The sequence below is a fragment of the Schistocerca americana genome, chromosome 2, assembly GCF_021461395.2.
Source record: "Schistocerca americana isolate TAMUIC-IGC-003095 chromosome 2, iqSchAmer2.1, whole genome shotgun sequence".
In the NCBI taxonomy this organism is placed as follows: Eukaryota; Metazoa; Arthropoda; class Insecta; order Orthoptera; family Acrididae; genus Schistocerca; species Schistocerca americana.
In genome coordinates this window covers 1,065,743,771-1,065,765,003 of record NC_060120.1, presented here as the reverse complement: position 1 = coordinate 1,065,765,003, position 21,233 = coordinate 1,065,743,771, and the positions used below count along the sequence as shown (strand labels likewise).

Here is a 21,233-nt window from a genome sequence, read left to right as displayed (position 1 = left end):
AAACCGTCATCGAACCCATCGTTCTACCATTCCTAGACCGGCAAGGGAACTTGCTGCTCCAACAGGACAATGCACGTCCGCATGTATCCCGTGCCACCCAACGTGCTCTAGAAGGTGTAAGTCAACTACCCTGGCCAGCAAGATCTCCGGATCTGTCCCCCATTGAGCATGTTTGGGACTGGATGAAGCGTCGTCTCACGCGGTCTGCACTTCCAGCACGAACGCTGGTCCAACTGAGGCGCCAGGTGGAAATGGCATGGCAAGCCGTTTCACAGGACTACATCCAGCATCTCTACGATCGTCTCCATGGGAAAATAGCAGCCTGCATTGCTGCGAAAGGTGGATATACACTGTACTAGTGCCGACATTGTGCATGCTCTGTTGCCTGTGTCTATGTGCCTGTGGTTCTGTCAGTGTGATCATGTGATGTATCTGACCCCAGGAATGTGTCAATAAAGTTTCCGCTTCCTGGGACAATGAATTCACGGTGTTCTTATTTCAATTTCCAGGAGTGTATTAGCACGTATGACAACAGCCCTGCTTCCCCAAGATTCTAGCCTGAAGGGGAAGAAAATTTTCACCATTAATAGGTTAAGAGCACCCACTTGGATTCCAATAAAACGGATATAATTAAAATCCTATCCAAATTGCGATTATTACTCAGATGAAGAGGCGGTCCTATACACTGACGGAAATCTCAACACCAAGGAGTTTTGCGACGTAAACGAAAGATGGTAAGCGTGTGTCTTTATATTAAAGATGATGTCGATTCACAATGCATCCTTGTCACTTAAGATTTGCGCTAGTAGTACTATTATGAGAAGCCAAAATGGGTTGGCTTCAAATACGTGCGGTCGTAATGGTTAGTTATCTTTGAGATTATACGCGGTGAGTTGATGTTAGTGAACGTTGCCCTTGCAGGGACAAAGACGCCTTTATCAACACCTCACTGGGTTTTAACGAGGTCCTGTAATAGGGCTACGAGGAGCTGGAGGTTCTTTCTGCAATACTGCAGAAGGACTTGCAGGGATATAACCACAGTACATGACAGCTGGGAGCGGTGGTTACGTGAATGTACGGTCGCAAGAAGATCGGGCTCTGGACGACCACGGGGCACTACCGAGAGGGAACACCATCTGTTTGGAAGTATGGCTCCGACACATCGCACTGCATCTTCAGCAGTCATTTGAGCAGCAGTCTGAACCACGATGACACAACAAACCGTTACAAATGGATAACCCCAAGGACAGCTCCGAGCCAGACATTTTATAACGTGAATTCCACTGACCCTAAACTACTGCCGTTTGCGAATTCAGTGGTATCAAGCGAGAGCTCGTTGGAGGGCTGAGTGGAGGTCTGTTGTGTTTTCTGATGAATGTTGGTTCTGCCTTAGTGTGTTTGTAAGAAGGAATCCAGCTAAAGGCCTGCAACCATCCTGTCTGCATGCTTGACACATGGACCTATACTTGGAGTTATGGTGTGGGGTGATATTTCGTACGACAGCAAGAGCTCTCTCGTGAACAGCCCACGCATCCTGAGTGCAAATTTGTACGTCAGTCTGGTGATTCGACTTGTTGTGCCGCCATTCATGAATAACAGACCAGGGTTGTTTTCCAACAGGATAATCGCCCACATACCGCTGTTTTACTCTTACGTGCTCTGCAAAGACTCGACATGTTGCCTTGTCCAATTCGAGCAGCAAATCTGTCTCCAATCGAGCACATATGGGACGTCATCGAACAAAAACTCCAGAGTCATCAACTAACAGGTTTAACCGCCCCTTATTGACCGACCAAGTGCAATAGGCATTGAACTCCTTCCCACAAACTGACGTCCGGCACCTGTGTAACACAATGGATGCGCGTTTGCATGCTTGCATTCGACAGGCTGGTGGCTACACGGGTTCTTAATGTACAAAAATTTCACATTTAGAATGGTTTATCTCGCGCTTACATTAACTTATGACCTCCTAATGTTAATCAATTAAATATGTTAACTAGACAAATGTATTCCGTAAATTTCATTACTCTACATTAATCACTTTTTGATATTGCGATTTTTCCCGTCAGTGTAGTTGTAAACAGTAGATGTAGCTAGATTGGGCTAACCAGTTTTCATTGTTCGATAGAAAAGGTGATAGTGTCATGAAATTTAGTCCATATTTATTAGCGGTGTCCCTCAGTGAAGAACCCACTATTACTTCCGTTGCTACTTCGCTTTATGTCTGTTTTTGTGTTATGGCTGTGTCTGTCTTTCTTTTATAATGCATTCACAATGAACAGAACAAAATCAGGAACTGCACGTGATACTGATATGTTGTTACGTTGTTATATTTTGTAATAAGTTGTCCATACGTCTTCCTTTTATGGAAGGTTATGAATAAATTCCTGAAAGAGAGCCGTTACGTTGCGACATCAACTTCAGAGTACCTGGGGCCGAAGTATCTAACAGCACATACCACATCATCCTTGTTTCCCCACAATTCTGGTCTAAGGCGGAAGATTTCCACCATCAATAGATTAAGAGCAGGGCATGTGGCTTCCAGTACAGCGGCACACCTGATATAGTCGATATCCTATTTGAAAAATGGTTCAAATGCCTCTGAGGACTATGGCACTTAGCATCTGAGGTCATCAGGCCCCTAGAACTTAGAACTACTTAAACCTAACTAACCTAAGGACATCACACACATCCATGCCCGAGGCAGGATTCGAACCTGCGACCATAGCTATCGCGTGGATCCTGAATGAAGTGCCGAGAACCGTTCGGTCTTAGCTGCCGGCGAGATATCCTATCTGAATTGTGGTTACTATTCAGTTGAAGAGCTTGTCTTTAAGTTTCTGGTGCACTAAGTACAACAGTGAACACAACACCAACTGAAGTCCTAAAGATTGTTTATTTCTCATACTGATTAGCTTTAAGTTCTTTGAAGAATTATGAAAATGTAAGTTTTTGGTTGTTACCTATTTGGTGCTTTAATTCGATTAGTCAGTGGTAAAAGCTTAACACTGAATGACTATGTTAAGTTTCTTTACACATATGATCAAGTTAAGTGAGGCTACCTGTCTTCACGAATTCCGAGGTTCTGGGGAGAGAAACAAAAATATTATCATCCTTCTTGGCTACAGCTTCTTTGTTCATGTAGTTACGACACTCACTTGAGTAGAATGGAAGTTTGTTAAATGGCACACTAGATCTATCTCCTAATGATTTTTTTTCTTCTGTCTCGTGCAGATTCGACAAATCTATAGTTTATTTCTTGCAGGCTCGAGAAGGGTACGCTCTATCCGTTGCAATGTGACGTCAGCTGCGAGGAGAATGTTCTACGCGCCTTCAAATGGATCAACGAGAATTTAGGAGGGGTCGATGTTCTTATCAACAACGCCGGCGTTTGCAGAGAAAACCTTCCAACAAGTAAGTGAGCCACAGTTCGTCTCCATTCAAGTAAGAATCTTGAGACGTCATGATGCTGCAAAGAATCTGGAAAGAGATTTACGGTTAATATGGACAGGTGGTAAATTACGCACAGAACCGGTGCTGAAAAGGATTCTTGTACGCTTACTGTTTGTCTTGTTTCTCCCTGGCCCACGGCTGGATGTCTTGTTCATGTCGTGTGATATGTTAGAGACTCAGAGCAAGGATCGGGATTAACTTAAGGAAAACATGTGCAATGGTGGGCCAACTCCGTGCGTCATTTATCATTTACCTCAAAAAAAAAAAAATAAAAAAAATAATAGCAATTCTGTCATAACCCAACTAACAGTTACCAAGAATCTCGTTAAATTAATACAGATAACTGAGGTTTTTAAAGTAATATCGCAATGCATAATGAGATTTGCACTACACGTAAAATTACAAGTGATTAATAACACATCAACCATGCAACACCGTGATGGCCCGATTTCAAAGCCGCGTGGTGTGGCCGCGTGGTTTGAGGCGTCATGTCACGGAGTGCGGGGCCCCTCCCGCCGGAGGTTCGAGTCCTCCCTCGGGCATGGGTGTGTGTGTTGTTCTTAGCGTAAGTTAGTTTAAGTAGAGTTTATGTTATATCCTAGCCAGTAATGCCACCCGAGCCCGCTGCCAAAAGGTTGGCAGCATCAAAGTCCGGACGCCGTCCGCATAAGCAGCGCCAGCGAGACAGGAAATCGCCCCAAGTCTGCGCGCGCCACCGCTGGCTTCTGGTTTCTTAAGCGCTGGAGTCGCGAGCGCTAGGACAGTTCTTTATTCGCCGCTGAGTTGTATACTCGCCACCAAATTGTGTACTTGTTGTCAGTTGTGTGTTCATCGCAGCAGAGTTGTTGTTTGTCGTCAGCCGACGCTGACCTAGCCGCTCCGACTCGAACTAGACAGATCTCTGTAGACACGGAGTTCACTACTGTGTAAGTGTACTGACTTTTATTTAATCAGAGTGTTTGGGTTTTCATCTTTCTGTTCACTGTTCCAGCGGACCGGTCAGCCCGCTATTAAAAGTGTGGCGGTGACTTCGTAAGCCGTTTCTACAGCGAATTGTTTGTTCCTACGAACGCCGCCACAAAACTGTCGACGAGGGCTTCCGAACTCGTGTGCAGGGCTGGTTCAACTTGTTTCTGGTTATACTAATTGTAGCGATAAAATTTTGGGGGCTGGTTTAATTTGTGTTCACTATGTCTGCCGAATTACAACAGTTGATCTTGTTACAGAGTCAGCAAATACAAAGTCTGGTGGAAGCAATCGCCAAACAAGCGGCTAATCCTCCAACACAAAAGGAACAAGCACAGGCAGCACCACCTTTCCGTGCTTTTGATGCATCAAGAGAAGAATGGCGAGAATATTTCGCGCAGTTGCAGGCGCACATGACAGTCTACAAAATCACGGGTACTGAGCGGCAGCTTTATTTAATTTCCACTGCAGGCGTGGAAGTCTATAGACTACTTTGTAAGTTGTTCCCGGAATCCAAGCCAGAAGCTTTAGACTATGACGTTGTTGTTAACAAGCTTGCTGAGTATTTCGAGTCGCGAGTTCATGTGGCAGCAGCCAGATTCAAGTTCTTCAGATTAAAGAAACTGCCACATCAATCTAATAAACAGTGGTTAACAGATTTACGGGGCCTCACTCGTCAGTGCCGATTTAATTGTGAGTGTGGAGCTTCCTACAGTGATGTCATGTTACTACACGCTATTACTCAAAACATTGCAGATTCTCGTATTCGTGCTGCTATCTTAAAGTTGCCTGACCCGTCATTAGAGACTGTGATGAACATCATTGAAGCCCAAGATACTTTTGACTATGCTGAGTGTGAGTTAGATCAGCCATGTATTTCTCAAATTGCCTGTGCTAAGCAAGTTATGTCACGCCTGCGGCCCCACCGGCAGAGTCAGACTGTAAACACTAGCCGGCCGCGACATGTTAAACACATTCGTCAGCCGTGTGTGCAGAATGATAGAGTTAAGTCTTGCCCTAAGTGTGTTCTTGCTCATCCTCGTGAACGTTGCCCGTTGAGAAACGCGGTTTGTCACTTTTGTCAAAGGAAAGGACACATCCAGACTGTTTGTTTGCGTAAACGCAAGAACAATTCTAGTGCTGCCCAGCCCATGGATATTCATGTTCTTCAAAGCCAGCCCGCCCAGAAGGTCGCATTTAAAGACTCTTCCACGGTTCGTGTGGGTAATAAACTTGTTCGCAATAAGCCACCCATCCAGCCCTCTGCTCTGCGACCCAGGCGTAATTCAAACGCTGTAAAAAGTAATGTACAGACTGCAAGTGAAGCGGGAGTTGTTGTTCCACTTGCCCAACCCACGAGTTGTCGTAAGCAGCGAACACGCGCTAAACGCGCTGATTTTGTGTCTTCCGCCTCCACTGCACCGATCCAGAGACAGTGTAATAAACTATTTGTGAAGCTACGCATCCAGGATAAGACCTTCAATTTTCAATTAGCCACTGGTGCGTCTGTGACTCTCATAAATAGTGCTACGTATGCGGCTATCGGCCGCCCTAAACTTTCAGCGGCAAAACATTCTTTGGCTACTTATAGTGGAGAACAAATTCCTGTGTTAGGTGTATGTAGCGTGCCAGCCACATTCCGTGGCAATACAAAAACAGTTTCATTCACAGTGCTCCGCGCTACAGACAGTGTAAACATTTTCGGATTAGACTGTTTTGACTTGTTTGGCCTGTCTATCCAAGACAATGTGTTGCAAATTAATTCTGTTGTTGTTCCTCAAGACAGCATAACCGATTTGTGTAAACAATACAGTGACATATTTAAAGACGAACTGGGTTGTGCTGCGAACTTTGCCGCTCATATTACGTTAAAAGATAATGCTCAGCCTCGATTTTTTCGTGCTCGTCCAGTGCCTCACGCCCTCCGGGCACCTGTAGCAGCTGAACTTCGTCGTTGGCAAAACAACGGTGTTATTCAACCCGTTTCAGCGAGCCAGTGGGCTTCTCCCTTAGTTATTATAAAGAAACCGTCTGGCAAGTTACGTTTGTGTGCTGATTTTAAGTCGACAGTTAATCCTCAGACTGTCATTGATTCTTTTCCTTTGCCTAGACCGGAAGAGCTGATGGATAAGTTAGGGGAAGCTCGTTTCTTTTCCAAAATTGATCTCCGTGAAGCATATTTGCAATTGCCCCTCGACGAGCAATCACAACAGTATTTTGTCATCAACACGTCGTTGGGGTTCTTCCGTTTTCTGCGTTTGCCTTTTGGTTGTGCGTCAGCTCCTGCTGTTTTTCAGCGTTTTTTGTCACAACTTCTGGCTAATGTGCCATCGTGTTGCAACTATTTAGACGATATTGTTGTGTCCGGTCGGACGCCTGCTGAACATTTCCGTAATTTGGAGTGTTTGTTTACAGTGTTGTCTCAGGCAGGCCTACGTTGCAACATCGATAAATGTTCATTTTTCCTTACGGAGTTGGAGTATCTGGGACATGTTATCAATGCTCAAGGCATTCATCCCTCCCAGTCACATTTAGCAGCTATTCGTGATTTGCCCGCCCCTCGCAATCTGCAGGAATTGCAAGCAGTTCTTGGCAAATTGACATATTATATTAGGTTTATACCTAATGCATCACAGATTGCTGCACTGTTGCATCGTCTCCGCCGTAAGAATGTTCCGTTTACGTGGTCAGCTGATTGCCAATCAGCCTTTCAGCAGCTTAAAGAGGCTTTATTGAATGATCGTTGTCTGGTCCATTACGACCCTAACAAGCCTCTGGTGTTAGCTTGTGATGCCTCTTCTTTCGGCCTCGGTGCTGTGTTGTCTCACCGAGTCGGTAACACCGAACGTCCTATTGCGTTCGCATCTAAATTGCTAAACGAAGCTCAGTGTAATTATAGCCAATTGGACAAGGAAGCGTTGGCTATTGTGTTCGGTGTCACAAAATTCCATCACTACCTCTATGGTAGACCATTCTATTTAGTAACAGGTCACAAGCCCCTGACGTCACTGTTTCATCCGTCTAAACCAGTTCCTCAGCGGGCAGCTCAGAGACTACAACGTTGGGCTCTTTTGTTATCACAATACCAGTATGAGATACTGTATCGCCCTACAGCTCAGCATGCAAACGCTGACGCGCTTTCTAGATTGCCGATTGCTGCGGATGATGTCTTCGATTCCTCTGACGACTCTTGCCATCAGATTGACGCCGATGAGCATCAATCCCTCCGGGATTTTCCGATTGATTATCGTCAGGTGGCACGTGAGACAGCTACGGATCCTCATCTGAGTTTACTATTACGTTTTGTTCAACGTGGTTGGCCGTCCAAGGCAAAGGACATATCGGATCCTGTGGTTCGTCGCTATTATCCGCAACGTCATCTGTTGTCTGTTTCGCACGGAGTTTTGCTGTTACGCACCGAGAATGACCAGCTTCGTGTAGTGGTTTCCCAAGTGCTCCAATCCAAGGTCCTCGACTTGTTGCATCAAGGTCATTGGGGAGTGGTCCGCACCAAGCAGCTTTCCCGCCGTCATTGTACATGGATCGGCATTGATAAGCAGCTATTTTGAGTGGGCACGCCCTGCCGGTCCCTGGCAGCGAGTACATATTGATTTCGCTGGTCCATATTGGAATTCTCGTTGGCTCATCGTGATAGATGCATTTAGTAATTTTCCGTTTGTTGTGCCCATGCAGTCTACAACGTCTGCACAAACTATACAGGCGTTGACTTCAATTTTTTGTATTGAGGGTCTTCCAGAAGTCTTAGTGTCTGACAATGGTCCACAATTTACCTCTGCTGAATTTGAAAGTTTTTGTTCTGCCAATGGCATTCGCCATGTTCTTACTCCGCCGTTCCACCCTCAATCGAATGGTGCAGCGGAACGTTTTGTACGCACATTCAAGGATCATATGGACCGCCTTCGTGCTACGTACTCTCGTCGGCAGGCCCTCATCACATTCCTGTCGTCGTACCGGACCACGCCACGCGATGGCCCTTCGCCTGCGGAGCTTCTCCACGGCCGTCGTCATCGCACCCTACTAAGGTTGTTGCACCCCCCGGATCGACCCGCCGCTTCTGAGCGTCGCACGCGTTTTCAGCGCAACGACGCCGTTTTTTTTCAGAGTTTATCACGGTCGCCGTCGTTGGGAACGTGGTACCGTGATAAGTGTCCAGGGTCGCGGTTTTTATACTGTTCAAGGTGCTACTGGAGTGCACAGGAGGCATCAGAACCAGTTGCGCCGCGCTGGCCGCCCGGATTCTGCCGCTCGTTCTTTGTCCACAGATTTGGTCCGCGGCGGGTTCCAGCCGCGCCTTCCGACTTCGCTGCCGCCCCCAGGGCAGCAGCAGCAGCCGTCGCCGCTACCACGCCGACAGCCCGTCCCGTTGATGCCTCCCGCGCAGCCTCATCCGGGAGCGCCCCAGGTGGTCGCTCCGGCGCCTGCGGTCCCTCTTCAGTCGCCACCGCCTTCGGAGCTGACGGACGTCGACCCCTCAGCCGGGCCGCCTTCCCAAGCGGTGGCTGTGCAGCCTGTCCTGCAGCCGCTTTCCTTGGGCACCCCCAAGGAGTCTGACACCGCAGCGCCTTGTCCGGCGCCCACTCAGCAGCCGTCGACGCAGCGTCAGGAGACGCTGCCTCTCTCCGTGGGTCCCGACGCCCCGTCGCGTCCAATACCAGAAGCTGCGCCCGTGGTCACAGGCGTGCACCCTGACCTCGGTTTTCAGTCGGTGTTTCCCGAGGCCCCGCGCAGCCAATGCTGGGGTGCGGACCGGGGACTGCCACCGACAACAGTCTCCGCCCCGGTCTCTTCTGCTACGCCTACGGCCAGACCCCTCCCCCGCCGTCGTTGCTCGCCACGTCATTACTCAACGACGGTGCGGCGATTTGGGGGGGAGGAGTGTTATATCCTAGCCAGTAATGCCACCCGAGCCCGCTGCCAAAAGGTTGGCAGCATCAAAGTCCGGACGCCGTCCGCATAAGCAGCGCCAGCGAGACAGGAAATCGCCCCAAGTCTGCGCGCGCCACCGCTGGCTTCTGGTTTCTTAAGCGCTGGAGTCGCGAGCGCTAGGACAGTTCTGTATTCGCCGCTGAGTTGTATACTCGCCACCGAATTGTGTACTTGCTAGTCAGTGGTGTGTTCATCGCAGCAGAGTTGTTGTTTGTCGTCAGCCGACGCTGACCTAGCCGCTCCGACTCGAACTAGACAGATCTCTGTAGACACAGAGTTCACTACTGTGTTTCTGTATCTTCGTTAATAAAGATAAGTACCGACTTTTATTTAATCAGAGTGTTTTGGTTTTCATCTTTCTGTTCACTGTTCCAGCGGACCGGTCGGCCCGCTATTAAAAGTGTGGCGGTGACTTCGTAAGCCGTTTCTACAGCGAATTGTTTGTCCCTACGAACGCCGCCACAAAAGTTTAAGTCTAGGGGCCGATGACCTAAGCAGTTTGGTTCCTTAGGAATTCACACGCACCGATTAGAAACAATTGATGAAACAAACGGGCGGCAGGGCTGCGTCTGCGCGTCTAGCAGCACAACTGTGGGCTAACCCCACAACAGGTCTTGAAATTAAGTTCAACAAACGACAAGTAAATGACGTAAAATTGCGTACATCTCCACTGCAGCCGGCCGGGGTGGCCGAACGGTTCTAGACGCTACAGTCAGCAACCTCGCGACCGCTACGGAAGCAGGTTCAAATTCAGTCTCGGGCATGGATGTGTTTGATGTCCATAGTTAGGTTTAAGTAGAGTTTAAGTCTAGGGGACTGATGACCTCAGCAGTTAAGTCCCATAGTGCTCAGAGCCATTTGAACCATTTCTCCACTGCAACAGTAAGCTCGAGACCTGCTCCGAGGCAAACATTGGTCACAAGTACGTATAATGTTGGTTAAGTCGCATAGTGCTCAGAGCCATTTGAACCATGTGAATTACAATGATTTTACAATAACAGAAACACTGACAAAATTACTTTCTCAAAATTACCAAAGCCATGATACCAAAGGAATGGCAATAAACTGCTCAGCTTGAGGTGGAAATGAGGAATCCGCAGAAGCGTGTGTGACCTGAGAACACCTATGCCTCGTGCGCTGACGGGAAAGCCGCCGAAGCAGAAGGAAGACGCGTTCCTGCATCGGACCAGCAGAACAGCAATGCGTCAACCGCTGCCTATACAAAGCTGTCGGCATGTACCAAACGTCAAAAAGCAGACACGTTTGACAGAAATTAATATACACAGTAGTATTTAAACGGACAATTAAAATTATTCGCAAGGATACAAACTACTAAAACTTCAGCACAGGAGCACCCCGCTCATAAACATTGCAAGTTAACCTTCCTAGAAATAACAAGGAAAAATGTAAAAAGTCATTTGAAAGAAGGCCATAACGTCTACAACAAAGAAAAATCACACTCAGTAGTATCAAATAATGATAACAGTGATTTCAGGAACCAGATTACCATTGCAAAATACTAGCTTGGCGCGTAAAGAAACCTGCAGACTGACACACACAGGTCCAAAATGTGTTACTGAAAGGCATAAAAGAACCGGATACCTGGCCAGCTAGCACCGTAAGAGAATTAACAGTCTTTAAGTAGAGCAGTTACTGAATAGTCTTCGTACATGATTTCACATAAATGCCAAGGAGGTCAATAGCTTCAGGACTTCAAGTAGGCACTGGATAATACTGCCTTCCTGCTCGTAGCTGCTAACAAGAGGTTCAGTACACCTCGGCGTATTTAGGCCACCACAAGTAACTGATGCATTTCGTAACCAGGATACATGCGACGAGAGCCGCTTTTTGCCCTCTCAGCTCACCCGAACCAACGGTAAACGCTGCAGGTAAAGGAGGGCACCTACAGACTATCAACGGTTTCAACTCTCTGCATCGGTCATTACGCCGGGTAATCAGACACACCCGTCCAGATCCGTCTTCCATACACCACTCCTTACTACACAGCCCCAGAGGTAACACACAACCAACCAAAGATGATACGACGAGGGCCAGAATCCATGGAACGCGTGCAGAAGTGGCGCCAGTACGATCGCGTGCGAGCGCGCCCTCACAGAAGCCACCACTGTTCATTTTTGTTGTACAAACTTCGTATAGCATAAGAAGCAAAGTTGTCACATATTATTGATACAATTTTCGATAAAGCATCGTTCAGTTCACTAAGTTTGATACGCTTAGTCAATGAAAGGGGAAAAGAGGCAGCAGGTACAACAAAGGAAAGAATCATAAGCTACTCTGGGAAAATGCCGAAAGCAAACCAGCCGTCTACGACGTTCTAAGATGGCAGATGAAGCAGTTCCATGATGAATTAGCAAAGGCAGTCTGTGGTGGTAAGCCATATCATGAGCCCAGCTATAGACCACGCAGCCAAAGAAAACTAATAGTATTAGGCGTTCACAGGCGGGCAGATAAGGCAATGCAATGTTGAAACGGCAAACACACTGCGAGATAAACCAGTTGCTGGGACTAGCGATAGGACGCTTAGCTGTTGTTCACAGCTCATGTAATTTGAATCAAAAATAAGCAGGAGGAATCTCTTAGCACACACACACACACACACACGCACACACACACACACACACACACACACACACACACACACACGCACACACACACACACACACACACACACACACACACACACACACACGAGGGAGACTTAATTTCGTCCTATATACGTATAAACAGGAACTACCTCCAACTGGGCTACAGGCTGACATTTACAGTAACTGTAGTAGTGCAGTATGAGGGAGATATCAGCGTATTACAGAATTCGACTCTGTGGAATTAGCTTCAGATAACGCCCATCTGCTAGTCTGTTTCGTTCTGGTCTGTAGTAATTTCAGTACGACAGTTACAATCTGTCCATTATACAGCTGATGGTTGCCCATAATCGCAACTGCGAATACATTTCATGTCACTGAAGGCTCTCGTCCGTTGATTAACAGCGGCAGTAGCGGCACAACATTGGACTGATCTGTCTGGGGTTTGAATGAGTCTCCAAGACGTGTGCTGTACAGGCCTAAACAGTTATCCTGGTAGGCGACACAGACTAATAATGCGTTACTATAACCAGAATAGACTGCCGTTCAACAAATGGTAAAATCTTATTAAAAATATATCACGTATTTTATACACACTGATGAGATAAAACATAATGATCAATTGCTTAAAAGCCTGTTGGTCCACATTTGGAAAGCAATACAGCGGCGACTCTGCGTAAAATGGATTCTAGGAGCTTGTGATAGGTTTTCAGATGTTTTCCCCGCTCAAATATTATTTTTAAACATACGTGAGGAACGATGTTAATTCCAAATGGTTAATGTGTGATTCGAAATCTTCACAAGTGAAGAAAAATCCTTTTTACTAATAATTTGTGGAAAAAATTTGTTTTATGTTCTCGGCAGTTCAGAACTTCCGAGCCGTCATTGAGATTCGAATTTTGGAACGTGGATTATCCGGAAGACCAACGAGTGATCACAAAGTCGCATTACCCTCTATGGTGTGTCCGTATATACTTAGATGTTGACACTGTGTTCATATGGCAACATGACAGAGGACATCTTTGAGGTTGTGTGACTGTTCTTAATTATTTATTCCGGAGTGTCTGGGTACGCCACCGTTTTCACAACACAGTACGATTCTCTTACATGTAAGATGCGAAATTCTCCTCCAAATTTCTGGCATGATGGCAGTAAACGTACGCCGAACAAAATTCTTAAGTACATCCGTCTCGCAACGTGTGACAGAAACCTTCCATTTTATGAACCCCTTAAAACGCATTGCACACAGGATGACAGATCACAACTTCGAAGCAGCCACTCCAAAGGTACAAGCGAATGGACAGAACAAAATCCAGTCTGTTTATAATAAAATATCTCATTGAAGCATTCTCTAATGGCGATAACAGTATGGACTGGTGCCCTATCCTACTGAAACCACATACGCCCGAGCAGTTCCCGATTTTGCAGATGCGGAATAAACCAATCGCGTTGCATGGTGACATAAGCAGTGTGATTCACAGAAGAGTTGAAGAAATATAGAGCTACCAAGTGGGTTGCAGACATTGCAGCCAACGTCAGGACATGTGTTGGGTTGTGTTCTAGTTCGTCATAAAAATATTGGTTTTCTTTACTCCAGAAACCTTTCTGTTTCTTGCACTGCGACATATTGCACACTTGTCAAAGAAAAACCATTTGTCTCTTGAAGGAAGAGTTGCTAAGACATCAAGCATTCACCCAATCAAGCCTAATGACTTTTCAGATGTCGTTACCATGCAGTTCGTTTGCGAACGAAGGTTTAAATGCCTTTAGCTTGCAATCATTCCTGATATTATTTTGTAATGTAGAGTTTGGAACTCCCAATTCCGCTGACCGTTTACGAATGGACTTCTTTTGGCGAACGTTCGACAGACACTGCATCCTCCACAAATGTTTGCATTAGCGTTTATGATCTTCCTGGGCGCATCTAATGTTTTATACATCCAGCTGAAGTGGCTTCGGCTAATCCCGCGCGGCCTCAGGCGCTGCAGTCATAGACTGTGCGGCTGGACCCGGCGGAGGTTCGAGTCCTCCCTCGGACATGGGTGTGTATGTTTGTACTTAGGATGATTTAGGTTATGTAGTGTGTAGGGCATGCAGCTTTACTCTATGGTTAAATGATGATGGCGTCCTCTTGGGTAAAATATTCGGGAGGTAAAATAGTCCCCCATTCGGATCTCCGGGCGGGGACTACTCAAGAGGACGTCGTTATCAAAAGAAAGAAAACTGGCGTTCTATGGATCGGAGCGTGGAATGTCAGATCCCTTAATCGAGCAGGTAGGTTAGAAAATTTAAAAAGGGAAATGGATAGGTTAAAGTTAGATTTAGTGGGAATTAGTGAAGTTCGGTGGCAGGGGGAAGAAGACTTTTGGTCAGATGAATACAGAGTTGTAAATACAAAATCAAATAGGGGTAATGCTGGAATAGGTTTAATAATGAATAAAAAAATAGGATTGCGGGTAAGCTACTACAAACAGCATAGTGAACGCATTATTGTGGCCAAGATAGACACGAAGACCACGCCTACTACAGTAGTACAACTTTATATGCCAACTAGCTCTGCAGATGATGAAAATATTGATGAAATGTATGATGAGATAAAAGAAATTATTCAGGTAGTGAAGGGAGACGAAAAATTTAATAGTCATGGGTGACTGGAATTCGAGAGTAGGAAAAGGGAGAGAAGGAAACATAGTAGATGAATATGGATTGGGGGTAAGAAATGAAAGAGGAAGCCGTCTGGTAGAATGTTGCACAGAGCATAACTTAATCATAGCTAACACTTGGTTCAAGAATCATAAAAGAAGGTTGTACACATGGAAGAATCTTGGAGATACTAGAAGGTATCATATAGATTATATAACGGTAAGATAGAGATTTAGGAACCAGGTTTTAAATTGTAAGACATTTCTAGGGGCAGATGTGGACTCTGACCACAATCTATTGGTTATGAACTGTAGATTAAAACTGAAGAAACTGCAAAAAGGTGGGAATTTAAGGAGATGGGACCTGGATAAACTGAAAGAACCAGAGGATGTACAGAGTTTCAGGGAGAGCATAATGGAACGATTGTCACGAATGGGGGAAAGAAATACAGTAGACGAAGAATGGGTAGCTCTGAGGGATGAAATAGTGAAGGCAGCAGAGGATTAAGTAGATAAAAAGACGAGGGCTAGTAGAAACCCTTGGGAAACAGAAGAAATATTGAATTTAATTGATAAAAGGAGAAAATATAAAAATGCAGTAAATGAAGCACGCAAAACGGAATACAAACGTCTCAAAAATGAGATCGACAGGAAGTGCAAAATGGCTAAGCACGGATGGCTAGAGGACAAATGTAAGGCTGTAGAGGCTTATCTCACTGGGGGTAAGATAGATACTGCCTACAGGAAAATTAAAGAGACGTTTGGAGAAAAGAGAACTACTTCTATGAATATCAAGAGCTCAGATGGAAACCCAGTTCTAAGCAAAGAAGGGAAAGCTGAAAGGTGGTAGAAGTATTTAGAAGGTCTATACAAAGGAGATGTACTTGAGGAGAATATTATGGAAATGGAAGAAGATGTAGATGAAATGGGAGATACGATACTGCGTGAAGACTTTGACAGAGCACTGAAAGACCTGAGTAGAAACAAGGCCCTGGGAGTAGACAACATTCCATTAGAACTACTGACGGCCTTGCCAGAGCCAGTCCTGACAAAACTCTACCATCTGGTGAGCAAGATGTATGAGACAGGCGAAATATCCTCAGACCTCAAGAAGAATACAATAATTTCAATCCCAAAGAAAGCAGGTGTTAACAGATGTGAAAATTACCGAACTATCAGTTTAATAAGTCACAGCTGCAAAATACTAACGCGAACTCTTTACAGACGAATGCAAAAACTGGTAGAAGCCGACCTCGGGGAAGATCAGTTTGGATTCCGTAGAAATGTTGGAACACGTGAGGCAATACTGACCCTACGACTTATCTTAGAAAATAAATTAAGGAGAGGCAAACCTACGTTTCTAGCATTTGCAGACTTAGAGAGGGCTTTTGACAATGTTGATTGGAGTACTCCCTTTCAAATTCTGAAGGTGGCAGGGGTAAAATACAGGGAGCGAAAGGCTATTTACAATTTGTACAGAAACCAGATGGCAGTAATAAGAGTCGAGGGATATGAAAGGGAAGCAGTGGTTGGGAAGGAAGTGAGACAGGGTTGTAGCCTATCCCCGATGTTATTCAATCTGTTTATTGAGCAAGCAACAAACGAAACAAACGAAAAGTTCGGGGAAGGAATTAAAATCCATGGAGAAGAAATAAAAACTTTGAGGTTCGCCGATGACATTGTAATTCTGTCAGAGACAGCAAAGGACTTGGAAGAGCAGGTGAACGGAATGGACAGTGTCTTGAAAGGAGGATATAAGATGAACATCAACAAAAGCAAAACGAGGACAATGGAATGTAGTCGAATTAAGTCGGATGATGCTGAGGGAATTAGATTAGGGAATGAGACACTTAAAGTATTAAATGATTTTTGCGATTTGGGGAGCAAAATAACTGATGATGGTCGAAGTAGAGAGGGTATAAAATGTAGATTGGCAATGGCAAGGAAAGCGTTTCTGAAGGAGAGAAATTTGTTAACATCGAGTATAGATTTAAGTGTCAGGAAGTCGTTTCTGAAAGTATTTTCATGTAGTGTAGCCTTGCATGGAAGTGAAACATGGACGATAAATACGAGTAGCTTGGACAAGAAGAGAATGGAAGCTTTCGAAATGTGGTTCAAAAATGGTTCAAATGGCTCTGAGAACTATGGGACTCAACTGCTGAGGTCATTCGTCCCCTAGAACTTAGAACTAGTTAAACCTAACTAACCTAAGGACATCACAAACAGCCATGCCCGAGGCAGGATTCGAACCTGCGACCATAGCGGTCTTGCGGTTCCAGACTGCAGCGCCTTTAACCGCACGGCCACTTCTGCCGGCTCGAAATGTGGTGCTAGAGAAGAATGCTGTAGATTAGATGGGTAGATCACATTACTAATGAGGAGGCATTGAATAGAATTGGGGAGGAGTGCGTGGCACAACTTGACTATAAGAAGGGACTGGTTGGTAGGACATGTACTGAGGCATCAAGGGATCACAAATTTAGCATTAGAGGTCAGCATGGAGAGTAAAAATCGTAGAGGGATACCAAGAGATGTATACACTAAGTAGATTCAGAAGGATTTAGGTTGCAGTAAGTACTGGGAGATGAAGAAGCTTGCACAAGATAGAGTAGCGTGAAGAGCTGCATCAAACCAGTCTCAGGAGTAAAGACCACAACAACAACAACAACAACAACAACATGTAGTGTGTAAGCTTAGGGACTGGTGACATTAGCAGTTAAGTCCCATAAGATTTCACACGCATCTGAACACTTTTTTTGAAGAATAATTAAAATGTCATGTAAGATTTTAGTTATTTTGGTCAATTGCTTGTGTAAGGGTGGATGGTGCTTATTCATACAGCCGGCCTTTAATGTTATCATGTTAAGACGCACCTTCGTCAGGAGTGGGTCAGAATAAATCTTGGTCCCATCTTCGTTGGTAGCCCCCCGCCCCCGCCCCCCATAGAATGATTTTCTTCCATTGTTCCCTGCTCCGCCCCTACACCCTCTTCCCCCCCCCCCCCCCCCTACAATGACACATGCCAGCAACGCTACCAAGGGCAGTTCAACCTTGCGACAGGAAAGGATGAAAGTCAGTTGGCTCAACAGTGGACACTATGAGGAATGCTGGGCATGATGAAGAATAAACGGGAATTAAATTAGCTGTGATTGATATAAGTAATCTTACATATGTAGATGACACCATACTGGTTGCAGAAGGTGAAAGAGAGTTAAACATCCTGCTGGTCCGAGGGAGAACGTCAAGGAAACGAAAATTGTGCAACTGCATGTATCACTGCATGGCATGCAGGAGGAGAAGAAATGGAGGTATTTTCTGTGTTGGTGAATGCAGCCACTAAATCAAGAAACCGTTGTTGCTTTGAGGATAGGGGAGGTACAACTTTGACAGTGTTTTAAGGAGTAGAGACGTAACTTTAAAACAAAAAACCTTATAGTAAATTGTGATATACGGATGTAAGACCTGAGTCGCAAGAAGGCAGGACGGCGTGGAATATATACCTCTGAATTGTGGTATTGGAAGAAAATTCTTAAGAGTTCCATGGACTGCAAAGAGTACGAATACGGCAGATAAAACCAGACTGTTGCTTCGACGGTATAATACTCAAACAAACAAAAAAAAACAGTCCTACTTTGGGGAAATTACTAGAAGACACCATCCGATGGAAAAGACGGTAATACTGGGCAAGATCGGAGGCAGAAGAAATAGGCGGCCAAGGATGAGATGGATCGACGGGGTCATAGCAGTAATGGATTCGAACCTGGAACGTCTGCAGGAGAAAATGCAGCACAGAAGAAATTAGCGTGCCTTAGTTCATGGGGTCATGGATAGTGGGAATCGACTTAACAAACAAATAGAGAGAGTGAGTGAGAGAGAGAGAGAGAGAGAGAGAGAGAGAGAGAGAGAGAGAGATAGAGAAAGAGACACTACATACCAAGTTAACATCGTTTTACTCGTTGGATTGATCCGAGAGGGCGAGCTAACGCTTGTCCATCTACCCTCTTACCTTTATCCATTTTTAACCAGTGTTACACGATGGAATCATTCCTTGCCGCATCATTAGTGTAAGTTTGGCACAACCACCTTGATTTTGTAACACAAAGTTACGCATATCTTTGGTATTATAGATATTTCTAACCTACAGAACTCGTTTCAATAATTTTTGTTTAAGTTGAGTCGTTTTTCAGTTAGGCAACAGATTCCATCTCCACAGTACGATTGATTTATTTTACCAACTACAGGCGACTTGTTTTGTTTTAACTGTGTTCTTTGTAGTTTAAATTAATAAATTTATTGCATGTTCGTTTTGAGGCACCTTTCTGATAAAACATCAGTTACAAATGATTTATGATAATTCCTTAAAAAATTTAAGCAATACTGAAATTGAAAAATAAAATATCAGATTCATTAAATATAATGAAATAAATTTTTTTGTTAGTAAAGGAATTACAGTGTTACGTACTGTTTCAAAGTGTCAAAAGTGGGACACTTTAAACTAAAATCATGGACACAAATCCTCAGCGAGGCGACCAGTCTATTTACGCAGACAATTGTTTAAAAAACTGAGAGCTTTCAATGAACATGGTTTGCGTTCCAAAAGCATTACGCAGAATGGAAGAAAATTTTTACTATCAGAATGTGTGAATCTATAGGATTGCGACTGGTAAAGAGAAGTTTGCAAGTATTGGAAGCCAACAAAGTTACCGTTGCATCCCATCTACTGCCCGGTGATGAAACGTGAATGTACAGAGTTGCCAGAAACAGTCTGAATAGCACTTAATGCTGTTGCAGGGTAAGTTGTGCTGAGAAATAATGCAGTACTTTGCGCCGTGTCCGAATAAAAGACAATGGAAGTTAGCCAATCAGGCCGTTGCGTCTTGAGCGCGCAAATTCAAGAGGCTTGCCAGAGACAGTGACGCCAAACATGTTCGTTTGTTTCCCGAATACCGAGCAAGAGAGCGACGGACTAAATAATCATGGGACGGTAGTAAGGATCGAACCAGAGCCGAAGGCTGAACAGTCTCGAAAGTTGGCATCCATGCTATAACAACTGATACTAATTGAATCTGGCGGGCCGCTTGAATTTGCGCACTCACGGACATTCAGTGCTTACTATTTAGGAAACGGAGCAACGTATCGAGTTCTTTTCTTAACAACTATTTCTGAACTCAGCCTACTCTCCAACACCCTCAAAAGCTTTTCAGATTGTTTCCGACCATACTGTATATAATCCAGAATGAAAAATGTCCAGGTACAAGCGACGTATCTCCTTCCGAATACTAAACAAATGTAAGACGCAGCCAGCAGAAAAAAAAAGAAAGAAAGAAAAAAAAATTCATTATTTCTATTTTTGGAATAATAAGGACGCGGTTCTTGATTCTCTGTAATGCCGCTGTTCACAATTAGCGAGAGACCCGTTCACCTTTTACAAGCATAAAGTCGTCTCTACCACGAAGAGATTACACAAGTACACGGAAGCGATCCAAATTCACAATAGTAATCCCAAACCGCACGAATCTTTGGCAGCTAATCTGGCACCTTCTTAGACTGGACCAACATCCCTTACCCACTGCACAGTTCAGAAGTGACCCTCCGACTTTTACAGGTTGGACCCTTTGGAAGACAGTCTTCAGCGTCTCAAATTGACGATACTGGTGACATAAAGTGGCTGTGAAGACGTAGATACGACAGTATGCACTCGACTTCTTGTGACGAGGATTACAGAATCGGCTTAAACGACGATGCCCTGTCACTACATTAAAAAAAGTGGCTGTTCTGAGTAGCTTCATTGTATACAGGATCACTAACTTTAACAGCATAAGCATTTCGAATGATGTGTCGGTACACACGGTTTCACTGCAGGCCTCGTCCTTCGCTTTATTGCTGACTGATGATGGCGGCATGCTGTGTTCCCAGCTGAACAGACAGCCGAGTGGCAGCACACACTGGACGTCAACGTCCTGGGGCTGTCCGTCTGCACGTGGGAGGCCGTCCAGAGCATGCTGGACAGGGGAGTCGACGACGGCTTCGTCATCCACATATGCAGGTAGACCTCAAAGCGTTTATAGCGATGTATTTTCGTCTTGTGAGACTGTATAGAGGTATTCTTAAACATAGAGCCATTCAGCATTTAGCTTCCAATAAACGTCGATATCAGGTACCGCGTGAGAATCATTGTCTCTGGTATCTCAAAACCGCCCTAAGCTTGAATTCTGCACTGACACCTGCGATAGATCTGACATGAAGAACGTTTCATGAGATACCTTAGGGAGGAACTAATAAGTTTCTTGACAGTTCTTGGATTACAGTACTGCTCTTCATCATGTAGCAAATACATGTTGCAATGTAAAGTGAGATCGGTTCAGAATTCTCCAGTGCCCAACTGTCTATTGCGATTCTCAAGGAATAATCCTCATACATTACTTTGGAAAACGTACAACCGAACATGAACCCTATTATGCTTCATTCCTGGATCGTTTGAGACTTGAGTTGGCTGAAGAAAAGCATAGACTAGCACACAAAGAAGTGCTCTTTCACAAGCATAATGTTCCATACCACGCATCAGCGATAATGGTGTGAACTGGGCTTTGAACTGCTTCCTCATTCGCGTTGTTCACCAATC

The 21,233-nt window shown here is 45.0% G+C and overlaps 1 pseudogene; it reads left to right on the top strand.

The window, feature by feature from the left end:
• LOC124594677 overlaps positions 1-21,233 on the top strand; it is a 72,871-nt pseudogene that overhangs the window by 20,264 nt on the left and 31,374 nt on the right.